Source organism: Lutra lutra, chromosome 6 (genome assembly GCF_902655055.1).
Source record: "Lutra lutra chromosome 6, mLutLut1.2, whole genome shotgun sequence".
NCBI lineage: Eukaryota > Metazoa > Chordata > Mammalia > Carnivora > Mustelidae > Lutra > Lutra lutra.
The window spans coordinates 93,612,384-93,630,607 of record NC_062283.1 but is presented as its reverse complement, the minus strand read 5'-3'; the positions used below and the strand labels follow the sequence as shown (position 1 = coordinate 93,630,607).

General features: G+C 42.1%; 1 protein-coding gene across 4 annotated transcripts in view; it reads left to right on the top strand.

Moving 5' to 3' along the window:
* The first annotated feature begins 825 nt into the window (after positions 1-825).
* The window catches only part of HIVEP2 (HIVEP zinc finger 2), a 197,234-nt gene continuing 179,835 nt past the window's right edge, over positions 826-18,224 (top strand). For 2 of the 4 annotated variants that reach the window (XM_047732485.1, XM_047732482.1), the window contains exon 1: positions 987-1,379. The gene's annotated coding sequence lies outside the window, so the exon portion shown is untranslated. Of the gene's footprint in view, positions 926-986; positions 1,380-1,690; positions 1,767-18,224 lie in introns of those variants that run through there. The other 2 variants (XM_047732483.1, XM_047732484.1) reach the window with 2 other exon arrangements.

Here is an 18,224-nt window from a genome sequence, read left to right as displayed (position 1 = left end):
AGAGGTACACGGACAAAATCATAATGACAATACTAATTATTATATAATTCCGTTTGTCATCAAAACTAGGAAGATTAAATTATATGGGGAAATGGGGAAGTTGGGTGGGGGTGGGGGTAGGTTTCCACGTCCCTAAAGGAAATTCTCAGGCTCCTAGAGACGCCCAAGTTTTTTTGCATGACAAGTAGAGACCGGCTCTCGGGGGAGTTTCCCGATCCCAGCGAGCGCGAGCGCTAGCGCGAGCTCGGCGGCGCTCTTCCAGCACCGAGCGGCCGCAACCGGGCCGGGACCTTCCCTCCCGGCCGCCTCCCTCCCCCCCCATCGCCCCGCGCGCCGCACAATCCTTTCTCGCTCGCCGGCTCCAGACTGGTTTTTCTGGTTCAACCTCCCTCCCTGAGACGCGCTGGGGGATCCGATGACGTCGCTGGCTGAGTCTCTCCCTCTTCCTCCCTCCCTCCCTCCGCCTCTCCCCCCGCCCGCCCTCGCCGCGCACTCCTCCTAGTAACTTCTGTTCGGGGAGGCGCTGCCAGGAATAACCCGGTGCGTCCACAGCCCGGGAGGGGAGGCGGCCGCTGCGGCTCCCGCACGCAGACTGCTTGCGGCCCGGGCCTCGCGCTCCCTCGCGAGCCCCGCGGCCCCTACCCCGGGCCCATCTCCGTATACTGTCAGAAAAATAAATAAAGGAAAGAGGAGCCTGGGCAGGCGGTCGGGATCTCTTCCCTCCCTCCGCGCCCGCCCTCCCTCTGTCCTTAAGGAAATGCTACCAGACACCCCCCACCAGACACGCTCAGCCTTGGCGAGGAGCGGCCGCCGCGGCAGCGAGAACAAGGGCACCAGGGGGGTTTCCTCCTCCTCCTCCTCTCCCTCCTCTCCCTCCTTCTCCTCTCCGTCCTCCTCCTCCTCCTTCTCCGCGGTGACTTTCCAGGTGAGCGGCCGCCGCTGCTGCGAGGATCCCCCTTGCCCGCTCGGGCTCGGGCCGCCGTGTCGCGCCCTCCTCCCGCCCCTGTCACCCGGCGGCTGCCGGGAGCTGACAGCCGCTCGGGGGGCTCGCGGCCCGGAGGCGGGCAGCCGGCGGGAGGCGGGCTGGAGGTGAGAGGGTGGAGAGGAGGCGAGCGGGGCGCCGCCGAGTGCTGTCTCTCCCTGCCGGAGGAGGGTCTCCACAAAAACATCTTCGGGGACTATGGCACAAGTCTTTGCCAAGTTCAGTCTTGGACCTTGAGGCTCCCCGGAGCCTGGAGCAACTTGGAGGGTCTCCTGGCTGGTTAACAATATTCCTACACGTCCGGACTTTGGGGTGCTGGGTGCAGCCTTAGGGTGCGTGGAGGGCGGACCGACCGTTTGGGAGAGCAGAGCGGCGGGAATCTAGGTTCCTCGGCTCGGTAAGTGGCCTAGGCGCCGTGTTTTTCCTGCCTCCTTTAGCACCGGGAGCTTGTTTCACTTTATACCGAAATCGCCTCCGCCGGACTCGGTCGCTTCTCGCGGCGCGTGCCCCCGGCCCCTTCCCTGTTTTCCCAGGGTGAGGGTCGGAGGGGGCGGGGATGGGGGATACCTCGCCAGGGGGGTCCGGCGCGTCGGGAAATGCGGGGAATACCCTGGCCGAGGATCTATGCAGATGAGGGGAGGCTGCTTTGCGTAATGTCCTGGGGGGAGGGGGCCGCGCGGGAGCGCTGGAGGCAGGAATGTGCTTGGTTACTAATGAGGGACGTGCACCGGCGCGCACCGCCGGGCCACCGCTGCGGCTGCCGCGGCCGCTGGTCCGTCGTCAGGTAGCGGGGGAGGGGGGCGCGGGCGCGCGGCGCTGGCCAGGGGCGGGCGGGCGGCGCGGGGGCCGGGCCGCCGGCCTGCGGCCGAGCGAGCGCGGCGAAGGCTCTATCTGTTGGCATTTCAGTGACTCCTTTCTCCTCCGGAGCGAGGAAGGGAAGGAAGGAAGGAAGGAGAGAAGGAAGGAAGCGAGGAAGGAGGGGACTGTCTCGATGGAAGGTTCAGGCGGAGGCGCCCTCGCCTTGCGGGTGCACCAGCCGCAGAGCGGCTCCCGGCGCGTCCGGCAGGCCGGGGGCGCGTGGAGACGGGTGGGGGCGGTTTGCATGCGTGTTTGTCGTGCGTCTGCCCGGGGACCGGGAAGGGACATGTGTGTTTGGGCTCTGCACTGTGGGGAGCTGGGTCTGCGCCTTTATGTCTGTTCCCTGAAGTGGGTGGAACGTTGGCCCGTTCCGGGAATGTTCCATGACGTGGTGCAGCCACAGGAAGGGGGTTAACGAGGGGCTCTCTGCCGCGGCGGCTCTATCAAAGCAGATGTGCTGCTGCTGCTCTCACCTCCCTTCACCCCTCCCCCCGCCTTTCCATTCTGTGCGTCTGGTGTTGATAGGGGCGAGACAGGAAAACACTGCTGTGTGTGTGTGTGTGTTTGGGGTGGGGTGGGGTGGGGGTGGGGGTGATGTATGTGTGGTGTCTGTCGTATTTGGTGGGGGAGACTCCAGATCAGCTCTGCCACCCCAGCTGTTATCACAGATTGGTGCGCTTTATACGCATGTGCCTCTCGCGTTCTGTCCCTCTTACATAACACTGCCAGTGCAGCAGAGGACACGAGAAAATGCGACCCCAACCCTCCAAGCCCAAATTGGGTGAGGGGATAGAAGGTCAGGAAGTGTCCCTTGGTGTTGTCCTTCAGGGACCTTGCTTCCAGTGGAAAAAGGGAGGAGGGGAAAGGGTTTTCTTCAAGTGGCTCTTCTCATCTCTGACTTGAAAGCATCTAACTGAAAAGGACTGCAGGAACTAGTCTTCTCTAATGGGAAAGCTTTTACAGGCTTCGCCGAGGGAAAGTGGGTACTTTAACCTCGGGAGTACAGAGAAAACAGAGGGTCCTTAATAGACACTTAGAGGAGCTCAGCACTATGTGTGGGGTAGGGGTCAGTGGGGATGGCTTTGAGGGGACCAGAGAAATAACCTGATAATAGGTTTCGCTGGAGGCCTTAGGACACCTGTAATGGCTTAGAATTCTCACAGGAAGCAGTGTGTGCAACTGACATTGCAAAAGCCTTATTCTCTGCACAGTTTCTTAGGCCTAAAATGAACATAAAAAGGCTTGTTTCCGGTACTTTCATTATAATGGAAAATTTGAACCGATTGTTCTCCTTCCTTTTTTGCCATTTTAAAAATAACCCAATTTACCTCCAAATAAATATTGGTACTCTCTCCCACCCCCAAAGGCTAGACCTTGATAATTCACAAGAGAACTGTGTTTTTCTAGCATACTCAAAGCTCTAGTCAAGGGCTATTGATTTTTCTCTTCAGTACAGTTGTTTCTTTTGTGGTGCATAATCAAGCCCAGAAATTACTTGAAATATTAATAAGATCCATTTTAATTAAATTTGCAATGATCTGTCCTCCTAGAAAAAGGCCATTTAACTTTATTAGAAACATTTCCTCCAGTGGTATAGTATAGTAATGTTTGGTGATATTTGTCCTTGAGCAAACCAAGTTATTTTAAATATTTGCATATATATGTATATAGATATATATTACATTTATCTTCTGTATATGACATATGTATTAGTATTTGCAGATGTCTTGTGCTTTTCATCTTGTGAGAGTGCCAAAACAAGGTTTTAACCAAATAGATTGTGTAATGAGTAGATTTGGTTTGATTTTTACACTTGATCTTAGCCAAAAGGCTGAGAAATGATTGATTTGGTTTGATTTTTAAGGTATAGGCCAAATGGTTAACAAGACAGAAATGCCTTCTGTGTGCTATCGCTTTCATTATTAGACAAAATTCCTGTGGACCACAAAGAAATCATGTTACCAGATAAGAACGGTGCATTTTATTTTGAGGTGAAAGGGATTTACCAACATCCACTTAATGATAGTATGCTTCCAGTGTCATAATCCTTTTTGACCACTAGGTTTGAAACGTGCAGTATCTTTCTTATGTACAGGGAAATGTTATATGACAATAGTGAATCTTTTGAAAATTGTCTGAGTTTCCTGCTTTGAACATAGGTCAGGTATAAAACAAAATTTGTTTGTTGGCATCTATATCTCTTGATACGGTGGATTGTATTTTATGAGGTTATGGTGTCAGTATTTTATGAGGTTGGCTCTTTTAGAGACTGCTTCTGTTTATGTAAGAGTGCTTATGATTAAATTGATGTGAAATTGATCTGGGGGCAATTTTGGGAGTGGTAGCATATTAATGATACTATAGATGTGAATTTTAACTTGTTAGGTCCCTGTGGAGGTCTTTGGAAAAATACCATTAAAGTAGATAAAACATTTTTATATTTCTATTAAACATGAGATGTGAAAATGGATTTACGATATGTGTGTTATCACAGAATGAAATCATATTATTTGACTACATCGAAAGATTAGCCAGCGGAATCTTTTGATTGATTAGGTTCCTTTTACATGAGATGTGTTTTCAAACATTCTTGTTACCATGAAAACAAAACAGAGACAACATGTATGCAGGCGTCCCTTGTGGAATAATGGTACATGTGTCTGCTTGAGCTTTTGGCACGTTGTCACTATTCAGGAAACCAGGTTGAATTTTTTGTGCTGATTGAATTTAAAATGAAAAAAAATTTTTTTTAAAGAATTTGCCTATTTTGATTTTTAAAGCAGGGCTTACTTACTTCAACAACAACAATAACAAATATTAGTCTATTTGTGTTGGTGTAGATTTTTTTTAGTTATCAATAATTAGCTGAGGTTAACCTGAAAGCTTCAACACAGCAAAAGTAGTTTTAAAGACCTATAGAAAATGTTAGTCGGCATGAGTGAAAAGCGTACTCCATTAGGGTGTGGAATAATTTAATTCCTGATATAGTAACTCTTACAATAAAGGAAAGGTGGTTAAGATCATCATCAGTTGGATGGGTGGTCTGGGATCAAACAGGTTGCTACTCACCTAAGTCTGTTAAAAAACAAACACTGTTTTCAAATTTTGGTTCCTGTTCAGCCTCAACAGGACTCTATTATTGGTCTGTGCATCAATCTTGTAAGTGGAGAAATCGTTCACAATTCAAACCTCCACCTAGAAATTCCAATGCTATACTTCTAGTTAAGGAATTTATATATGAACGCATCATGAATCCATATTTTGGCTAAAACATGGTATGTAAGGATTGCACTTTTCGAAGTGATATTATAAAAAGGAACAGAGGAAGTTTATCATCTCAACTGGGTGGACTTCAGGTTTTATAAGAAACCTCACACTATCAGCATGTATGGGTTTCCTGTAACCACATAGGCAGAGCCTTCATTAATCTTGAGTAAAACTTCAGTGAATGTTCCAGTGAGGCTTCTCAATGCTGGAAGCTGTGGATGAACACAGAAGATTGAGAGAAAACTTTACGAAAATAAGGTTGTGCTTATTTGAAGGAAATTGTACAAGTAAAATAATTTTCTATTGGTTCTTGGTATTTGATCACAATTAAAAAAAATAACATTGCATTCTATATGCTATTTATGGCAATGCTAACAAAAAAGTTTGTAGCTGTGAGATGGCTCTAAGTAACTTGGAAAAATATTTGAGCACTTTATCTCTGATTGTGACCCAGCTAGTCTCCATGTAAAAGAGGAAACATAGCCTACTTGGTCTGTGCAATCTTTTGCTTCTCTGATGTGGACCCATGGCTAATAGCATTAAGATCGACATCTTCAAGACTGAATTTGGAGTAGAATCAGAACTGTTTGATAATTTGTGTCACTATTTTTTTTTGAGCCAAATACATGCTACTCTTAACATATATTATGTGTCAGTTGAGGTAGTAAGTATGGCATTTGATCTGTTCTACAAGTGTCCATACCTTTGGATTTCCTATCCACTTAAAATTTGGAGTCTGACTAGGTAGACATATTTGAAGAAAGTGCTTTGGAGAGTAGAGATGAAAATGATGTTTGTATGCCTGAAGACAGTTCTGGGCAGAAAGCAGGTAGGGTTTGATCCATCACTTCTGGGTCAAGAGATGATAGTGATTTTGACTTGTCATTCACATTCACATCATTCACATGTCTTAGCCATTTCTTCAGAGTACTATGACAGGTGACCCAGTCATCATTTATCAAAGCAAGTTATTCATCCATGCATTCAACAAGTATTCACTATGGATCAGGCCTTGTGCTAGGCGCCAAGCATATAATGATGATTTAGACCAGAAAAAGAGCCTCTAATCAGTGGAGTTGACAGATAAGTAAAGCCACATTATGAGTGCTATGGACAAAACATGAAGGAGTATACCATAAAGGGTATATCACCCCTGTCTTAGGAGGTGATATTTGAGCTGAGATGGAAGCATAAGTTATGGTCAAGTGGAAAGAGTGGATGGGGAGAAAAAGAGTATTGTACAAAGAGGGAATAATGGAAATGCCTTGAGATTGGGGGATATATAGTGTTTTGGGGAGCTGAAAGCGAGCCAGTGTGGCTGGAGGGCACATAATGAGAGATGAGTCAAGATGCAGCCAGACCATGTGGTTAGGATCCCATGAGTGACTATCTAGCCTGGTATAAATGGGGACACTGTCCATGGAGAATCAAGACATATGATTGGCTATGTTAGCGATTGATCATTGGAGAGGGAATTTGCGGGGGCAGGGCCTAGAAGTTGGAGGAGGCTCATCTATAGCAGGAATCCTCTTCCCAATACTTTGACATCAATGTTTCTTAATCCCTGGAGGTTTGTTATGATTCCATGCACTGACTTCACTTTGAGGGGTTTAGTTGGAGGTTAGCTATTGTTATTTGCAGATAATTTTTAGAAATAATAAATAATTTAAACTAAAAAATACTTACTTGAGGCTCAAGTTAACTAAATTGGTCAACATAATTGATTCAATTAATGAATAACTACCAATTCGGAAGTCTTTACAAGGTTGCTGTTTGAAGAACCAATTAATCTTTAGAGCCCTGCACAAGCTGGACCTATATGTTTCTAAACAGCTAGTGAAACATCCGGTTCCCCAGATAATTTCTCTATGACTGCAGATACCGGGACCTTTAGAAAAATGTAGATCTTATTTTTTACTTTCTGTATGATTAAGGGTCGGTGTAACACAAAAGAGTAGGGGGGAAAAAGAGTAGAAAATAAAATTTCTTTGCATAATCTTGGACTCATACTCCCTTTTGTCAACTATTATAACTTAATTAATTTGCTCCTTGTTTTAAGATTTATATAATGTAGAAAATCCAATTTAGGTGGCAAAAAGGGCAAAAAGGGTCAGTATCTGTAAGTGAAGTCTCAAGCTTGGGCTCTGGATTCAGACGTGGGGGTCAGAATGAGGATTGAGAGGTAAGAGGATGATGATCCCTGACTTAAGAACTTTTTACGATCTAGAGAAGACATATGGCTTGTTAAATAAACTTTCTTAAAATTTACCAGTGGAAGTAGAGAATAAATGGAGGTATTTCTTTTTTCTGACTGGAAAGATTAGAGGGTCTTTATGGAAAGAAGTAAGTTTTGATTGGTGGCCTTGAAGGTTGAAGTGAATGTCAGTAAATCCTCCTGAGAGGGAAGGGTGGGGCACGGTGAATTTGATCTATGTCCCACCCCCCGTAGTTGTGCCAAGGGAGAGGAGGGGTATGTGAACCTGCAAAGGTACTTTGGCTCCAGATCAGTTGGGGCATACAGCCCTCCTGAGAAAGTGGGACTTCACTTAAGGTTTTTGAGCAGAGGAGTGATGTTATAATGTGTATGTGTCCAGAAAGATTATAAGAATTTATGGACTGAATATCTTGGTGGCAAGGAGACCATTAAATTGGTATAATGCCCCAAAAAGAAGTGAGGAAGTTTGACACTACTGCGTGACAAGGTGAATTACTTTATCTTGTTCATAGACATTTTAATAATTAACAAAAATGATTTAAATGTTTTGTTAAACATGGACAGATATGTATGGCAAATTGTTATTTGAGCTACATCTTAAGAACAAAGGACTACACTATTATTTTAAGCTACTATAAAACTTTTTACTCTGAACAGTATTCATAAATATTAATAGTGAAAGTTGACTACCAAGCACTAACTTTAAAAAATGGTTATACTTAAAATTATAAGACATTTATGTTTTCAGGTGTAAATATTTAAGGAATGGATAGATGATTCATTTTGAGGTTCATTAGAATAGTGCTTTCTCATTGATACCCAATTGTACCTAAATCATGACAGTACTGGGCTGATAGTGTAGTGAAGTGTATTTGAAAGGCAGTGCTTTTCTGACAAAGATTTATTTGGTGGTTTCATTTTCTCTGAAAAGGAAAGCAGGAGATCAGCGAAGCTCTTACCATTTGCATTGTGGCAGATTGACTTGATTTCAGAAGGCCAACAAAAAGATGGGACTTTTGAAACTAGGCAGTGGGAAAATATAGACACACCCTTATTTATACTTGCTTGGGGATCTGTCGGCATGCTTATGTGTATAGGCGTGCATGTGCATGTACACACACATGTATACTGATCTTAGCAAATTGTGTGTATTCAGTGAGAAAGAAAATTTTGATACTTAAAATATAAGCATGAATTGTCATCCTGATAGTTGCAGCAAGACTTTCTTTTAAAATGGAGATTGGGTCTAATTCCATATAAAGAAGATTATAGGAAAGGTAATTTAAATTGTAAGTAGCTTTGTTCACTAAAATGCTAGATTCATTTGCAACAGTGTTTTATTTCTTTTGGAAGCCAGACAACTAGTTTAATAGTGTACATATGAAACACTAATTTGGCTTGTTAATTGGATGCAATTAAACTGAGGTTATTTTATACTGCTTAATTGTCTGAAAATTACATGTGTTGCCATGCCTGTGTAATGTGAGGCAAAAACTGGGGGTATAGTGGAAGCGGAGGTGGAGGGACGTAAGGTCTAGTACTGTCTTTGCAATTAGCTCTCTGTAAAAACTTGGAAGCAAGTCCTTTAAACTCTCTGGACTTCATTTGGAAATGAAAGGATTGGAACAGATGGGCTTCTAAAGCCTCTTCCAACTCATATTCTATCAGTTTATAAATTCTACTTTGTAGTTCTAAGAGAACGCAGTGTCATTATATTCTGTAATTATGGTATTACAAGGATGAACTAAACACTTTCATAAAATCAGCACAGTGCCAATTTAGCAAATCCGTTAGAAGGAAGGGTATTTAGGCTGTAAGAGCACTTACTTTGTGCCAGGCTGCACACCAGGCACTCTCCAGTGACAACTGTCAGAGGGTTGGTGTTACTACCTTCATGGTTACACTTGAGGAGATCGACACTCAGAACGAAAGGTGAACTGATTTTTTGCAGGGACACTGTCAAATAGTCCGCAATGAAGCAGGATTTGAACTCAGGGCCATTTGGCTCCAAAAACATTTGGTCGTTGCACCATTGCATGCAGTGGCATAAGCAACTGTTAGATGTTGAAATTACTGCAGAGGTTAAAAAATTAAATTGCCAACCATTTTGTTTACTTAGCACAGTGTTTAACCCTAGTAGTTTAGGCATATCCACCAGTGGGATAGACACTCTGTGAAGGAGTTAGCCTCGGGGCTAAGAGCCTGGATTTTAAGTCAGAACAGGGTGAATTCCAGCTCCCCCACAAGCTCCAGGGAATTTCGGAAGGTCACTTAACCTCCCAGAGGTTACAAAATGAGGATGATAATATCTGTTTAAGGGTCATTGTGAAATTTTTATGAGAATGTGCGTACCTGTCACTGAGCACAAAGTAAACGTTAAATGCCTGGTAACTATGATTATTATGAAGAAGGGATTAGACCCAAAGGCAGGGGGTGGGAAGCACAGGAGAACAGAAATTGTTGTGACAGTAAACTATCACTTACACATTTTCAAATGGTCTATTAAACTCCTGATTGAAATGCTTTAAGAAACAATGTCAGGATGCCCATGTATTTCAACCACTGACAAGTGGAAATAGGGGTATTTCTCATTGAGCTACACTAGTGAAGTGAACGAAATTCTCTGGTTCTTTGTGGATCATCCTTCTGGAGTTTTTTGGTCTAAAAATAGCCCTTGGGGCCTGAATTACCCAACTTGAACTTCCACGTACATGGGAAGAGCTGGGGAACCGGTGTTTACTGCTGGGGCCTTGGGCTTGCTGAGGGGGCACAACTGGATTTGTTTCTGGGACTGTGGACTTTTAAACAAACATTTAGTAATTCAGCAGAGATTTATTCAACACCTACCTGCCCTGGGAAAGGTGCTCTTTGAGACACTGGGGATTCATCAGTGAATAAAAAAGAGTTTTTAAAAAATCCCCTCTCCTCATAGTGTTTACATTCCAATGGACTACTTTAGAAACTTCTGGGGGCAAATGTAGTTCATTGTGCTACTTCCCAGGGTTTTTAGAAATCTCTACTTTCATATTGCATCTCTCTACCCAAATAACAGTTAATGAAGCATTGCAAGACTTACTAAATAAATCACTAATGCAAAAAGCCCATTTATTACACCTGTATCTATTATCTATATTTTCATAGTTTTTTGAAGAGGTACTATTTTTGCATAACTAAATATTGTAATACCGTTTTTTAAAAAATATTTCATTTATTTATTTGACAGACAGAGATCACAAGTAGGCAGAGAGACAGGCAGAGAGAGAGGAGGAAGCAGGCTCCCTGCGGAGCAGAGAGCCCGATGCGGGGCTCGATTCCAGAACCCTGGGATCATGACCTGAGCCAAAGGCAGAGGCTTTAACCCACTGAGCCACCCAGGCGCCCCTATAATACCGTTTTTTTTTTTTTTTAAGTCCTCTTTACAGTTTAGCATGATGGCTTTTCCTACCCTGTCGAATCAAATTCTGAGTATTTTTTCATAAGGAAGAAAAGAAAATGGTTTTTAAATGACACGTTCTATTGTAAAATGCATGTATAAGCCTGTTAAGGTGGAGATATTACCACAACTTCTATTTGGCTTGTATGTTTTTCATCTTATTTAAATGAATTTTTTCATTTTTTTCCTAATAATTTTTGTGATCAAATTTCTAGCAGATTAGGGTGGTTTATGCTTTCACAAAAATGTGGTAAAAACACAGCTCACGGTAGAGAGTAGGCAGGCAGGAGGTATTTGGTAAATATTGAAGTCATAATTCTCAAGAAACTTATACTTGAAGTGTTAAGAAAAGACATTGGACTCACTGTAAAATGGTAGGAGGGGTCATCAGAATCAAATGATGGATGAAGTCGTAGCTAATCTTTGCTCCAAGTGTTTCTTCAGCTTACTAGGAAGTCCTCTGGGAGACAGCTGTCTTCCCTATATACCCAGCCTCACACTTCTTACAGCCTTGGTCAGTGTCTCCTTGGGCTCTGCAACTACCCATTTGATTTTACAGCAACTGCCCAGGTAGAGCCATTTTAGGGTAATTTTTTCCTACAGTTGGATAGGGAAGTTTATAGTTGACTGGAATTCTTCCTTGTAAGATAGTTTTCTTTGGCCATATTTTGTTTAGGGTGATCTGAATGAAACGCTATATGAAAGTAGTTACTGCTTACACGTGTGTGGTTTAAAGAAAAGTTGTTTCTTGGTAGGTCTGCTTGGATAAATTTGGCATAAAAAGAGAATGTATTCCTTTACTCCATTTCAGATCCTTGGCCTTGGAAGCAAAGAAAAATGCAGGAGGGAAAGCTGGGGGTGAATCTTTTCCTCTCATTTGAAGTGATGAACTCTGTCTTTGCAACCCAGCAGGGCCCCATGAGACAGTCCTGATGGCTGGCCCCAACACTTTGTGGACAAGTCATGGGAAGTTCAGCTTCTAATTATCCATGGAATAATTACCAAACTTTATTTTTCTTTCTTCTCCTGATGCTTACATTTTGAATAATCCCCGTTTCTCTAAGCAAGGGAAAAACCCAGGGTTATAAATATTGAATTTATTTTCATGTTACTCTGTTTATTTGTCATGTGTCAAAAGTTTATGTTTGGAGAAATACAAGCTTTTTGGGTAAAATGAGGATTTCGAACATCTTTGTGTCCTTGTTGTCAGGATGTGCTCATTAGAGCCTAAACCCAGGCCACAGAGGACGACCGAATGGCTGCTGGTAAGTTCTGACCCCAGTAGTTCATTGCTGGCCTCATTATTGATTTTCAAAATGATTCAGGCAAAGTGGCTGTACTTCTGTTATATTTCATTGTTTCTTCGTCTGTAAAAATGAAGCATTGTTTATAGCACTGCCCTACCTCCTGGGAGTTGAGCAGGGTAACACAAGAGAATTGGAGTGGCTATTTTTAGGATGTGAAGCAACACTAAATTTTGAGAATAATTCAGTTGTTGAAAAAAATCTGATACACAGCAATACATTTGTGACAAGGGTTAGTAGAGTGTTCTTGAGATAATTGACTGCTATTGATGCAATTTATTATAGGTATATGCAATTGTTTTCAGAAAGATAATGGTTAGCAGCTCCACGGATTGTTGTGATATCCCCAGTGCATTTAAATTTTGCGTCGGTTATTAATGCACATGTGTAGCGAAATTTCAGGATAGTTATACCCCTATTCAAGCAGAAGGAAGGAATCCAAAGACATTTGTTTTTGAATTCATGATCTGTTTCCTTGGTCCGATGGCCTCAGTTAGTATTTGTGATGAACTTGGTGCCCAAATTTAATCAAGTGTAGCTTTTAAAAATGGACCAAGTGGCTGAGAATATTCAAAACGACTTTTTATTTTTTTTAATTTTTTTAAACATTTTATTTATTTATTTGAGAAAAGAGAGAGACAGTGAGAGAGAGCATGAACGAGGAGAAGGTCAGAGGGAGAAGCAGACTCCCCGTGGAGCTGGGAGCCTGATGCGGGACTTGATCCTGGGACTCCAGGATCATGACCTGAGCTGAAGGCAGTTGCTTAACCAACTGAGCCACCCAGGCGCCCTCAAAACGACTTTTTAAAATAAATCACCTGACAGTATAAAATATAACAAATAAATTGGACATTAGTGTGGAGATTAGATTTTTAAAATAGACTCCAAATTTGTTCTGTCATCAGTTGATTTTGGTGATCTTTTATGAGAGTTTACTAATGTTAAATCTAATGATGTCCGAAGGTAGTTATAGGGCATCAAGAGCTGATCTCGAAAAATTTCACATTTTAGATAATACCAGGAATTTAATTGTGAGGAAACTGTCCTGATAATTTATCTTTCTTTTCCTATATCCTTATGGGTTGTGTAGGATGGGAACAAGAAGGAAACAGAGGACACTTCGAAATTAATAACAAAATGGCCCTGGCTGTGAAGCCTGCTGTGGGTATATTAACCCTCCCCATAGCTGTAAAAGCAAACAGTGTCTAACAGTATATATAACATTTGTGATCTCCTTGACAGCAACAGGTTTTGGTTTGAATTTCATAAGACTTTTTGACAATATGCTGCACAGTTGTGTAAATCAAACTACTGTTTTCTTGTTTGACATGCAAGGTATTACTAAGAATATGAGGCAGGCAGAAAGAGAGCAGTGTAGAAATGGAATTCTGAGGGTCTTTGGAGGATGCAGATACCCTCCTTCCTTATTCAGGGTAAGCTTTCCCAGAGACCTTTTTCCAGGAGGGTCAGATTTTGGTTTTGAGTGGGTGGCATGTTCAGTATCAGTTCAGATCGTAATTCTGCATGTGACCCCTTATTTAGGGCATCTCTTAAAGTATCTGATTTAAATTATGATGGTTAATTTGCATGGGTGTAGGATCTGACATATTGATTTTTGGGATGATGTAAGTCGTCTGACTTTGCAATGTAAGTCTTTTCATAGAATGTCAGGATTAGATAAAACCAGTGGAGGCATCATTTCATCCCCGACGGAGAGAGGAGAAATCACTCTGTATGAATCGCCAAGGACTGCGTGCATTCAATCTCTACTTACACACCTCTTCTTTGCTTTGGGAGGCAGATTGCACTCCTGGACACTGCCGCTGATGAGCAGGTTTTGGCCTTCTGTAGTAGCCAAGTTTCCTCATTGACTTGCACGACATTCCTACAATTATTTAAAAATAGAGATCATGTTCATCTTAAGTGTTCTTTCCTCCAGGCTAAATATTCCTAGTTCCTTCAGCTAGACCTCTTATTAGGTTGTTTCATTTTTATTTTATTAATTTCTTCAGGGATCAAGCTGCTCATGTCTGAAATGTACTGTAGGCTCTTATTTGTCATGAATCCTCAAAAGTAAATTGCTTATCGCCAGTTACTTTTCTGGATGTAGCCTCTTACCAACCGGGCAGAAGCATTTTACAGGAAAGGCCTAAACATACTTGCTGAGACTTTTATAGCGGGAACAGAGGGCTGTGTAATAACGTAACACAAATCTATTTTCACAAATAAAGTTAGTGGCATTCTGGCACGTGTGTGATGTATGGGAATATAAAATATAAAGAGGAGTGTTTCACTATTCTTATCGTCAGGACTTTTGTAATCTACTGTACTGAGCAGGGGAAAAGCACTGTGCAAAGCAAACTGTAATTAAAAGAAGCAGGTGAAGTACCACAAGAGAGGCACATGGGAAGTATTAAGGGTGAAAGTCGTCTCTGGCTGAGGAGTTCTGGGAATGTTTCATGGGAGAATGGGGTGCTTTAGATAGGTGTTGACTCTGATAGGCATCAGTGTGGGAAAGTGTCAAGAGTATTCTCGGGGCACCTGGGTGGCTCAGTGGGTTAAAGCCTCTGCCTTCGGCTCAGGTCATGATCTCAGGGTCCTGGGATCGAGCCCCACATCGGGCTCTCTGCTAGGCAGGGAGCCTGCTTCCCTTCCCCTCTCTATGCCTCTCTCTGCCTACTTGTGATCTCTGTCTGTCAAATAAATAAATAAAATCTTAAAAAAAAAGAGTATTCTCACAGAAGCGTCTGATTTGAGGACAGCATAAAATGCATATTAAGTGAGCGTTGGTGAAAGAGTTAGAATGCTTGGGATACATTGTCTAAAGACTTGTATTCCAGCTTAAGGAGTTTGTACTTAATGTGATAAGTAATGGTGGAGGTACACAGTGCAACACAGGGAGAGTTTGGCCCCTGATTTTGGCAGTTTCATAACTTTACAAATACAGTTAAATGAAATGAAATAGATAAAAGATACGTTAACATTTTTATAGAGAAAATTCTATTTCATGTGCATTTTGCATGAGACACACTGGTTTTGAATTAGCATATCGTTTTCTTTGAACTAGAAGCTCAGCAGTCTTCAGGATAATGGCTTCAATCATAAGTAAAGTAAATGTATTACTGGTGGACATTTTATTAACATTCACACATGGGCCAGTTACTCATACCTTTTCTACTTCCTACTCTTTGGCGGTATAAATGACATGGCACACTGACACTACACTCAGCTCAAATGGTTGCCATTTTAGTATGAAGTAAATTAATCTTTTCTTTGATTTATATTTTCTATTAATAAAAAATGGAGATATAGAATATTGGGAAGTACTTCTCTGCAGGTGCATGACTTGTAAGACTATTACCTGTATAGGACCTGGGAGTATGCATTGAGTTTTGTTGCATTTAAATAAAAATTTAGAAAAATTTTTTAGGGACGCCTGGGTGGCTCAGTGGGTTGGGCCGCTGCCTTCGGCTCAGGTCATGATCTCACGGTCCTGGGATCGAGTCCCGCATCAGACTCTCTGCTCAGCGGGGAGCCTGCTTCCCTCTCTCTCTGCCTGCTTCTCTGTCTACTTGTGATCTCTCTCTGTCAAATAAATAAATAAAATCTTTAAAAAAAAAAGAAAAATTTTTTAGTTTAGATCTGGACTGCCTTCAGTGTCTATGAGAAAATGCCTTTCTTAATTTGCCTACACAGATTGCTTATTAATCCACATAATAAATGGTAAACAAGGTGATGGGCATATATTTCACAGGACAAGGGGACTTATACGCAGAAGTGATATCCTACACAATATATTAGACAAGAGTAACATAATTATATATTACTAAAACAAAAGGTACCGTTTCCCGAGTGGACACTTTGATTTTGGAACTCTTCTTTTAACCACTGTGGAAAGTAACTTATTTTAGATTTAGCCCTGGTCACACTGTTAGTCTCCAGAGAAGTACAAAGGACTCTGTGAGGGACTAGGAGAGAATACAAAAATACTGCAGTGTAATACAGTAATTTATGCAGTTCATTAAATTTTAATTACACTTGAACGCATGTGGGAACACTGATGTTTCAATAACACTTGATTATAGGCCATCTGAGCACTTACTATTATTTAGACTTTATTGAGGGCCTATTCTGAAATATTAAATATAAATGGAGGCTGAAAAAGGAGGTATGCTCTTAAACACTTAAGTGCTATGTAACATTTCCATTTGAAGAACATACTGACTTTTACCTGTAGCCTGTAAGTCTGAGGTGATGAGGTCCCATCTTGTTATCATCTGGCAGACGAAATGAGCAGTCCTTGAACCACCTGTGGGTCCTGGTACTTTCTTAGTGACAGGTGCTGTCTTTTGTGAAGTTGTCCAGTCTTGAGGGCATCAAGGCATGAATAATTTGCACTGAGGGTCATTTAATAAAGAGAAGGCTGTAACTTTGGAGGCAGCTTATAAGAAGAATAAAATCATGGGACTTGGAAATTCTGAAGTAGAAAGAGATCTTTTTTTTTTTTTTTAAGATTTTATTTATTTATTTGACAGAGAGAGATCACAAGTAGACGGAGAGGAAGGCAGAGAGAGAGAGAGAGAGGGAAGCAGGCTTCTTGCCGAGCAGAGAGCCCGATGCGGGACTCGATCCCAGGACCCTGAGATCATGACCTGAGCCGAAGGCAGCGGCTTAACCCACTGAGCCACCCAGGTGCCCCGTAGAAAGAGATCTTATTGGAACCAAAGATTGTGGAGCATGTTCTCAGATAGCTTTTCCACAAAAGGTTTATTCATTCCTGTGTGTGTGTGTGTGTGTGTGTGTGTGTGCGCGCGCGCGCACGCGCACGCATGTGCATAATGTAGTTCTCTCCTCATTTCTGTACCTTCCCCGTCCTGTTCACTCAGTGAGCTGTAATACTCCTTTGACTCTGCTTCTCATATTGAGTTTTGAGCTGGGCTCTGCTTGGGGCAAGTGCTGGCTCTCCAGGAACAATGTAGCCCTACAGTATGTAATGGAAAAAGGACGTGGAGCTGAGAAAGAAGACCATCCTGATGATTTTGTCATTGCATTTCTTGGGAGCCACTTTTCTGGAAAAACAACAAATGATTGGTGAATGCTTATTTGAGAAGAATCATCCTCAATACTGGATATTATAGAGAAGAATAAAAACCTAGTATGTCCTGAATATTTTTACAGGTGCCAATTTGTGATGGGTCAGCCTCTCCCAGTCATGTTATGTCAAAGACAATCTGGAGTCTAAGAACATGTGGAGGCTCTTGGGGTAGAGAACTGGGATCTCAGAAACACAGAGACCCAGATAAGTACTGTAGCAATTTACAATTACTCTCATATGGTGACTAAACGTCTAAATGAGACCGATCCTGAGTTAAATAATGAGTTTTAAAGGAATGGACTTGAAAAAGCTCAAGTCTTGATTTTTTGTTGAATGGAATGGTGATATATTTTTTTGAGGTTGGAACTGTGCAGTTTTAGAATGTACTTTAAAGTACAAAATTGGAGCATTTTGTTTCAAAAGAGAAAGCATAAAATACATTATCTTTATAAAATATCCTTTGTCCTCACAGTTGCCTGATATAAAAGAGATGCTTTTGAAAATAGCACCAGGACCTGAAGAATTCACAGTTTATGATTATGGTTTATATTTTCAATTATTTATTTCTTCAAGTATGTATTTTTCATGATTTATTTAATGCTAACATACTGACCTTTTTTATTCTCAGTCACTACTAAATTTATGGTAATACTGATTTTACTTATTTATTTATTTTAAACGATTTATTTATTTATTTATTTGACACAGAGAGAGAGCCCACGACAGAGGGAGCAGCAGGCAGAGAGAGAGGAAGGAGAAGGCTCTCCACTGAGCAGGGAGGCCAGTGGGATTCCATCCCAGGACCCTGGGATCATGACCTCAACCAAAGGCAGACGCTTAACCCACTGAACCACTCGGGCATCCATTCCAATACTGATTTCATTTAGTCTGTAATTAGGATTATAAAACAGGATAATTTTTAGTCATCCCTTCCTTGTTCTTTCCAAGTGCCATCATCAGCAATTTAAGTATGACCTAGAGAGCATGAACTTGGAATAAAATCTTCAGTGAACTTAGTATTTGAGCAGTCACTTGCAGGTTTTGGAGTGTTAATTCTATACAGTGGGTAG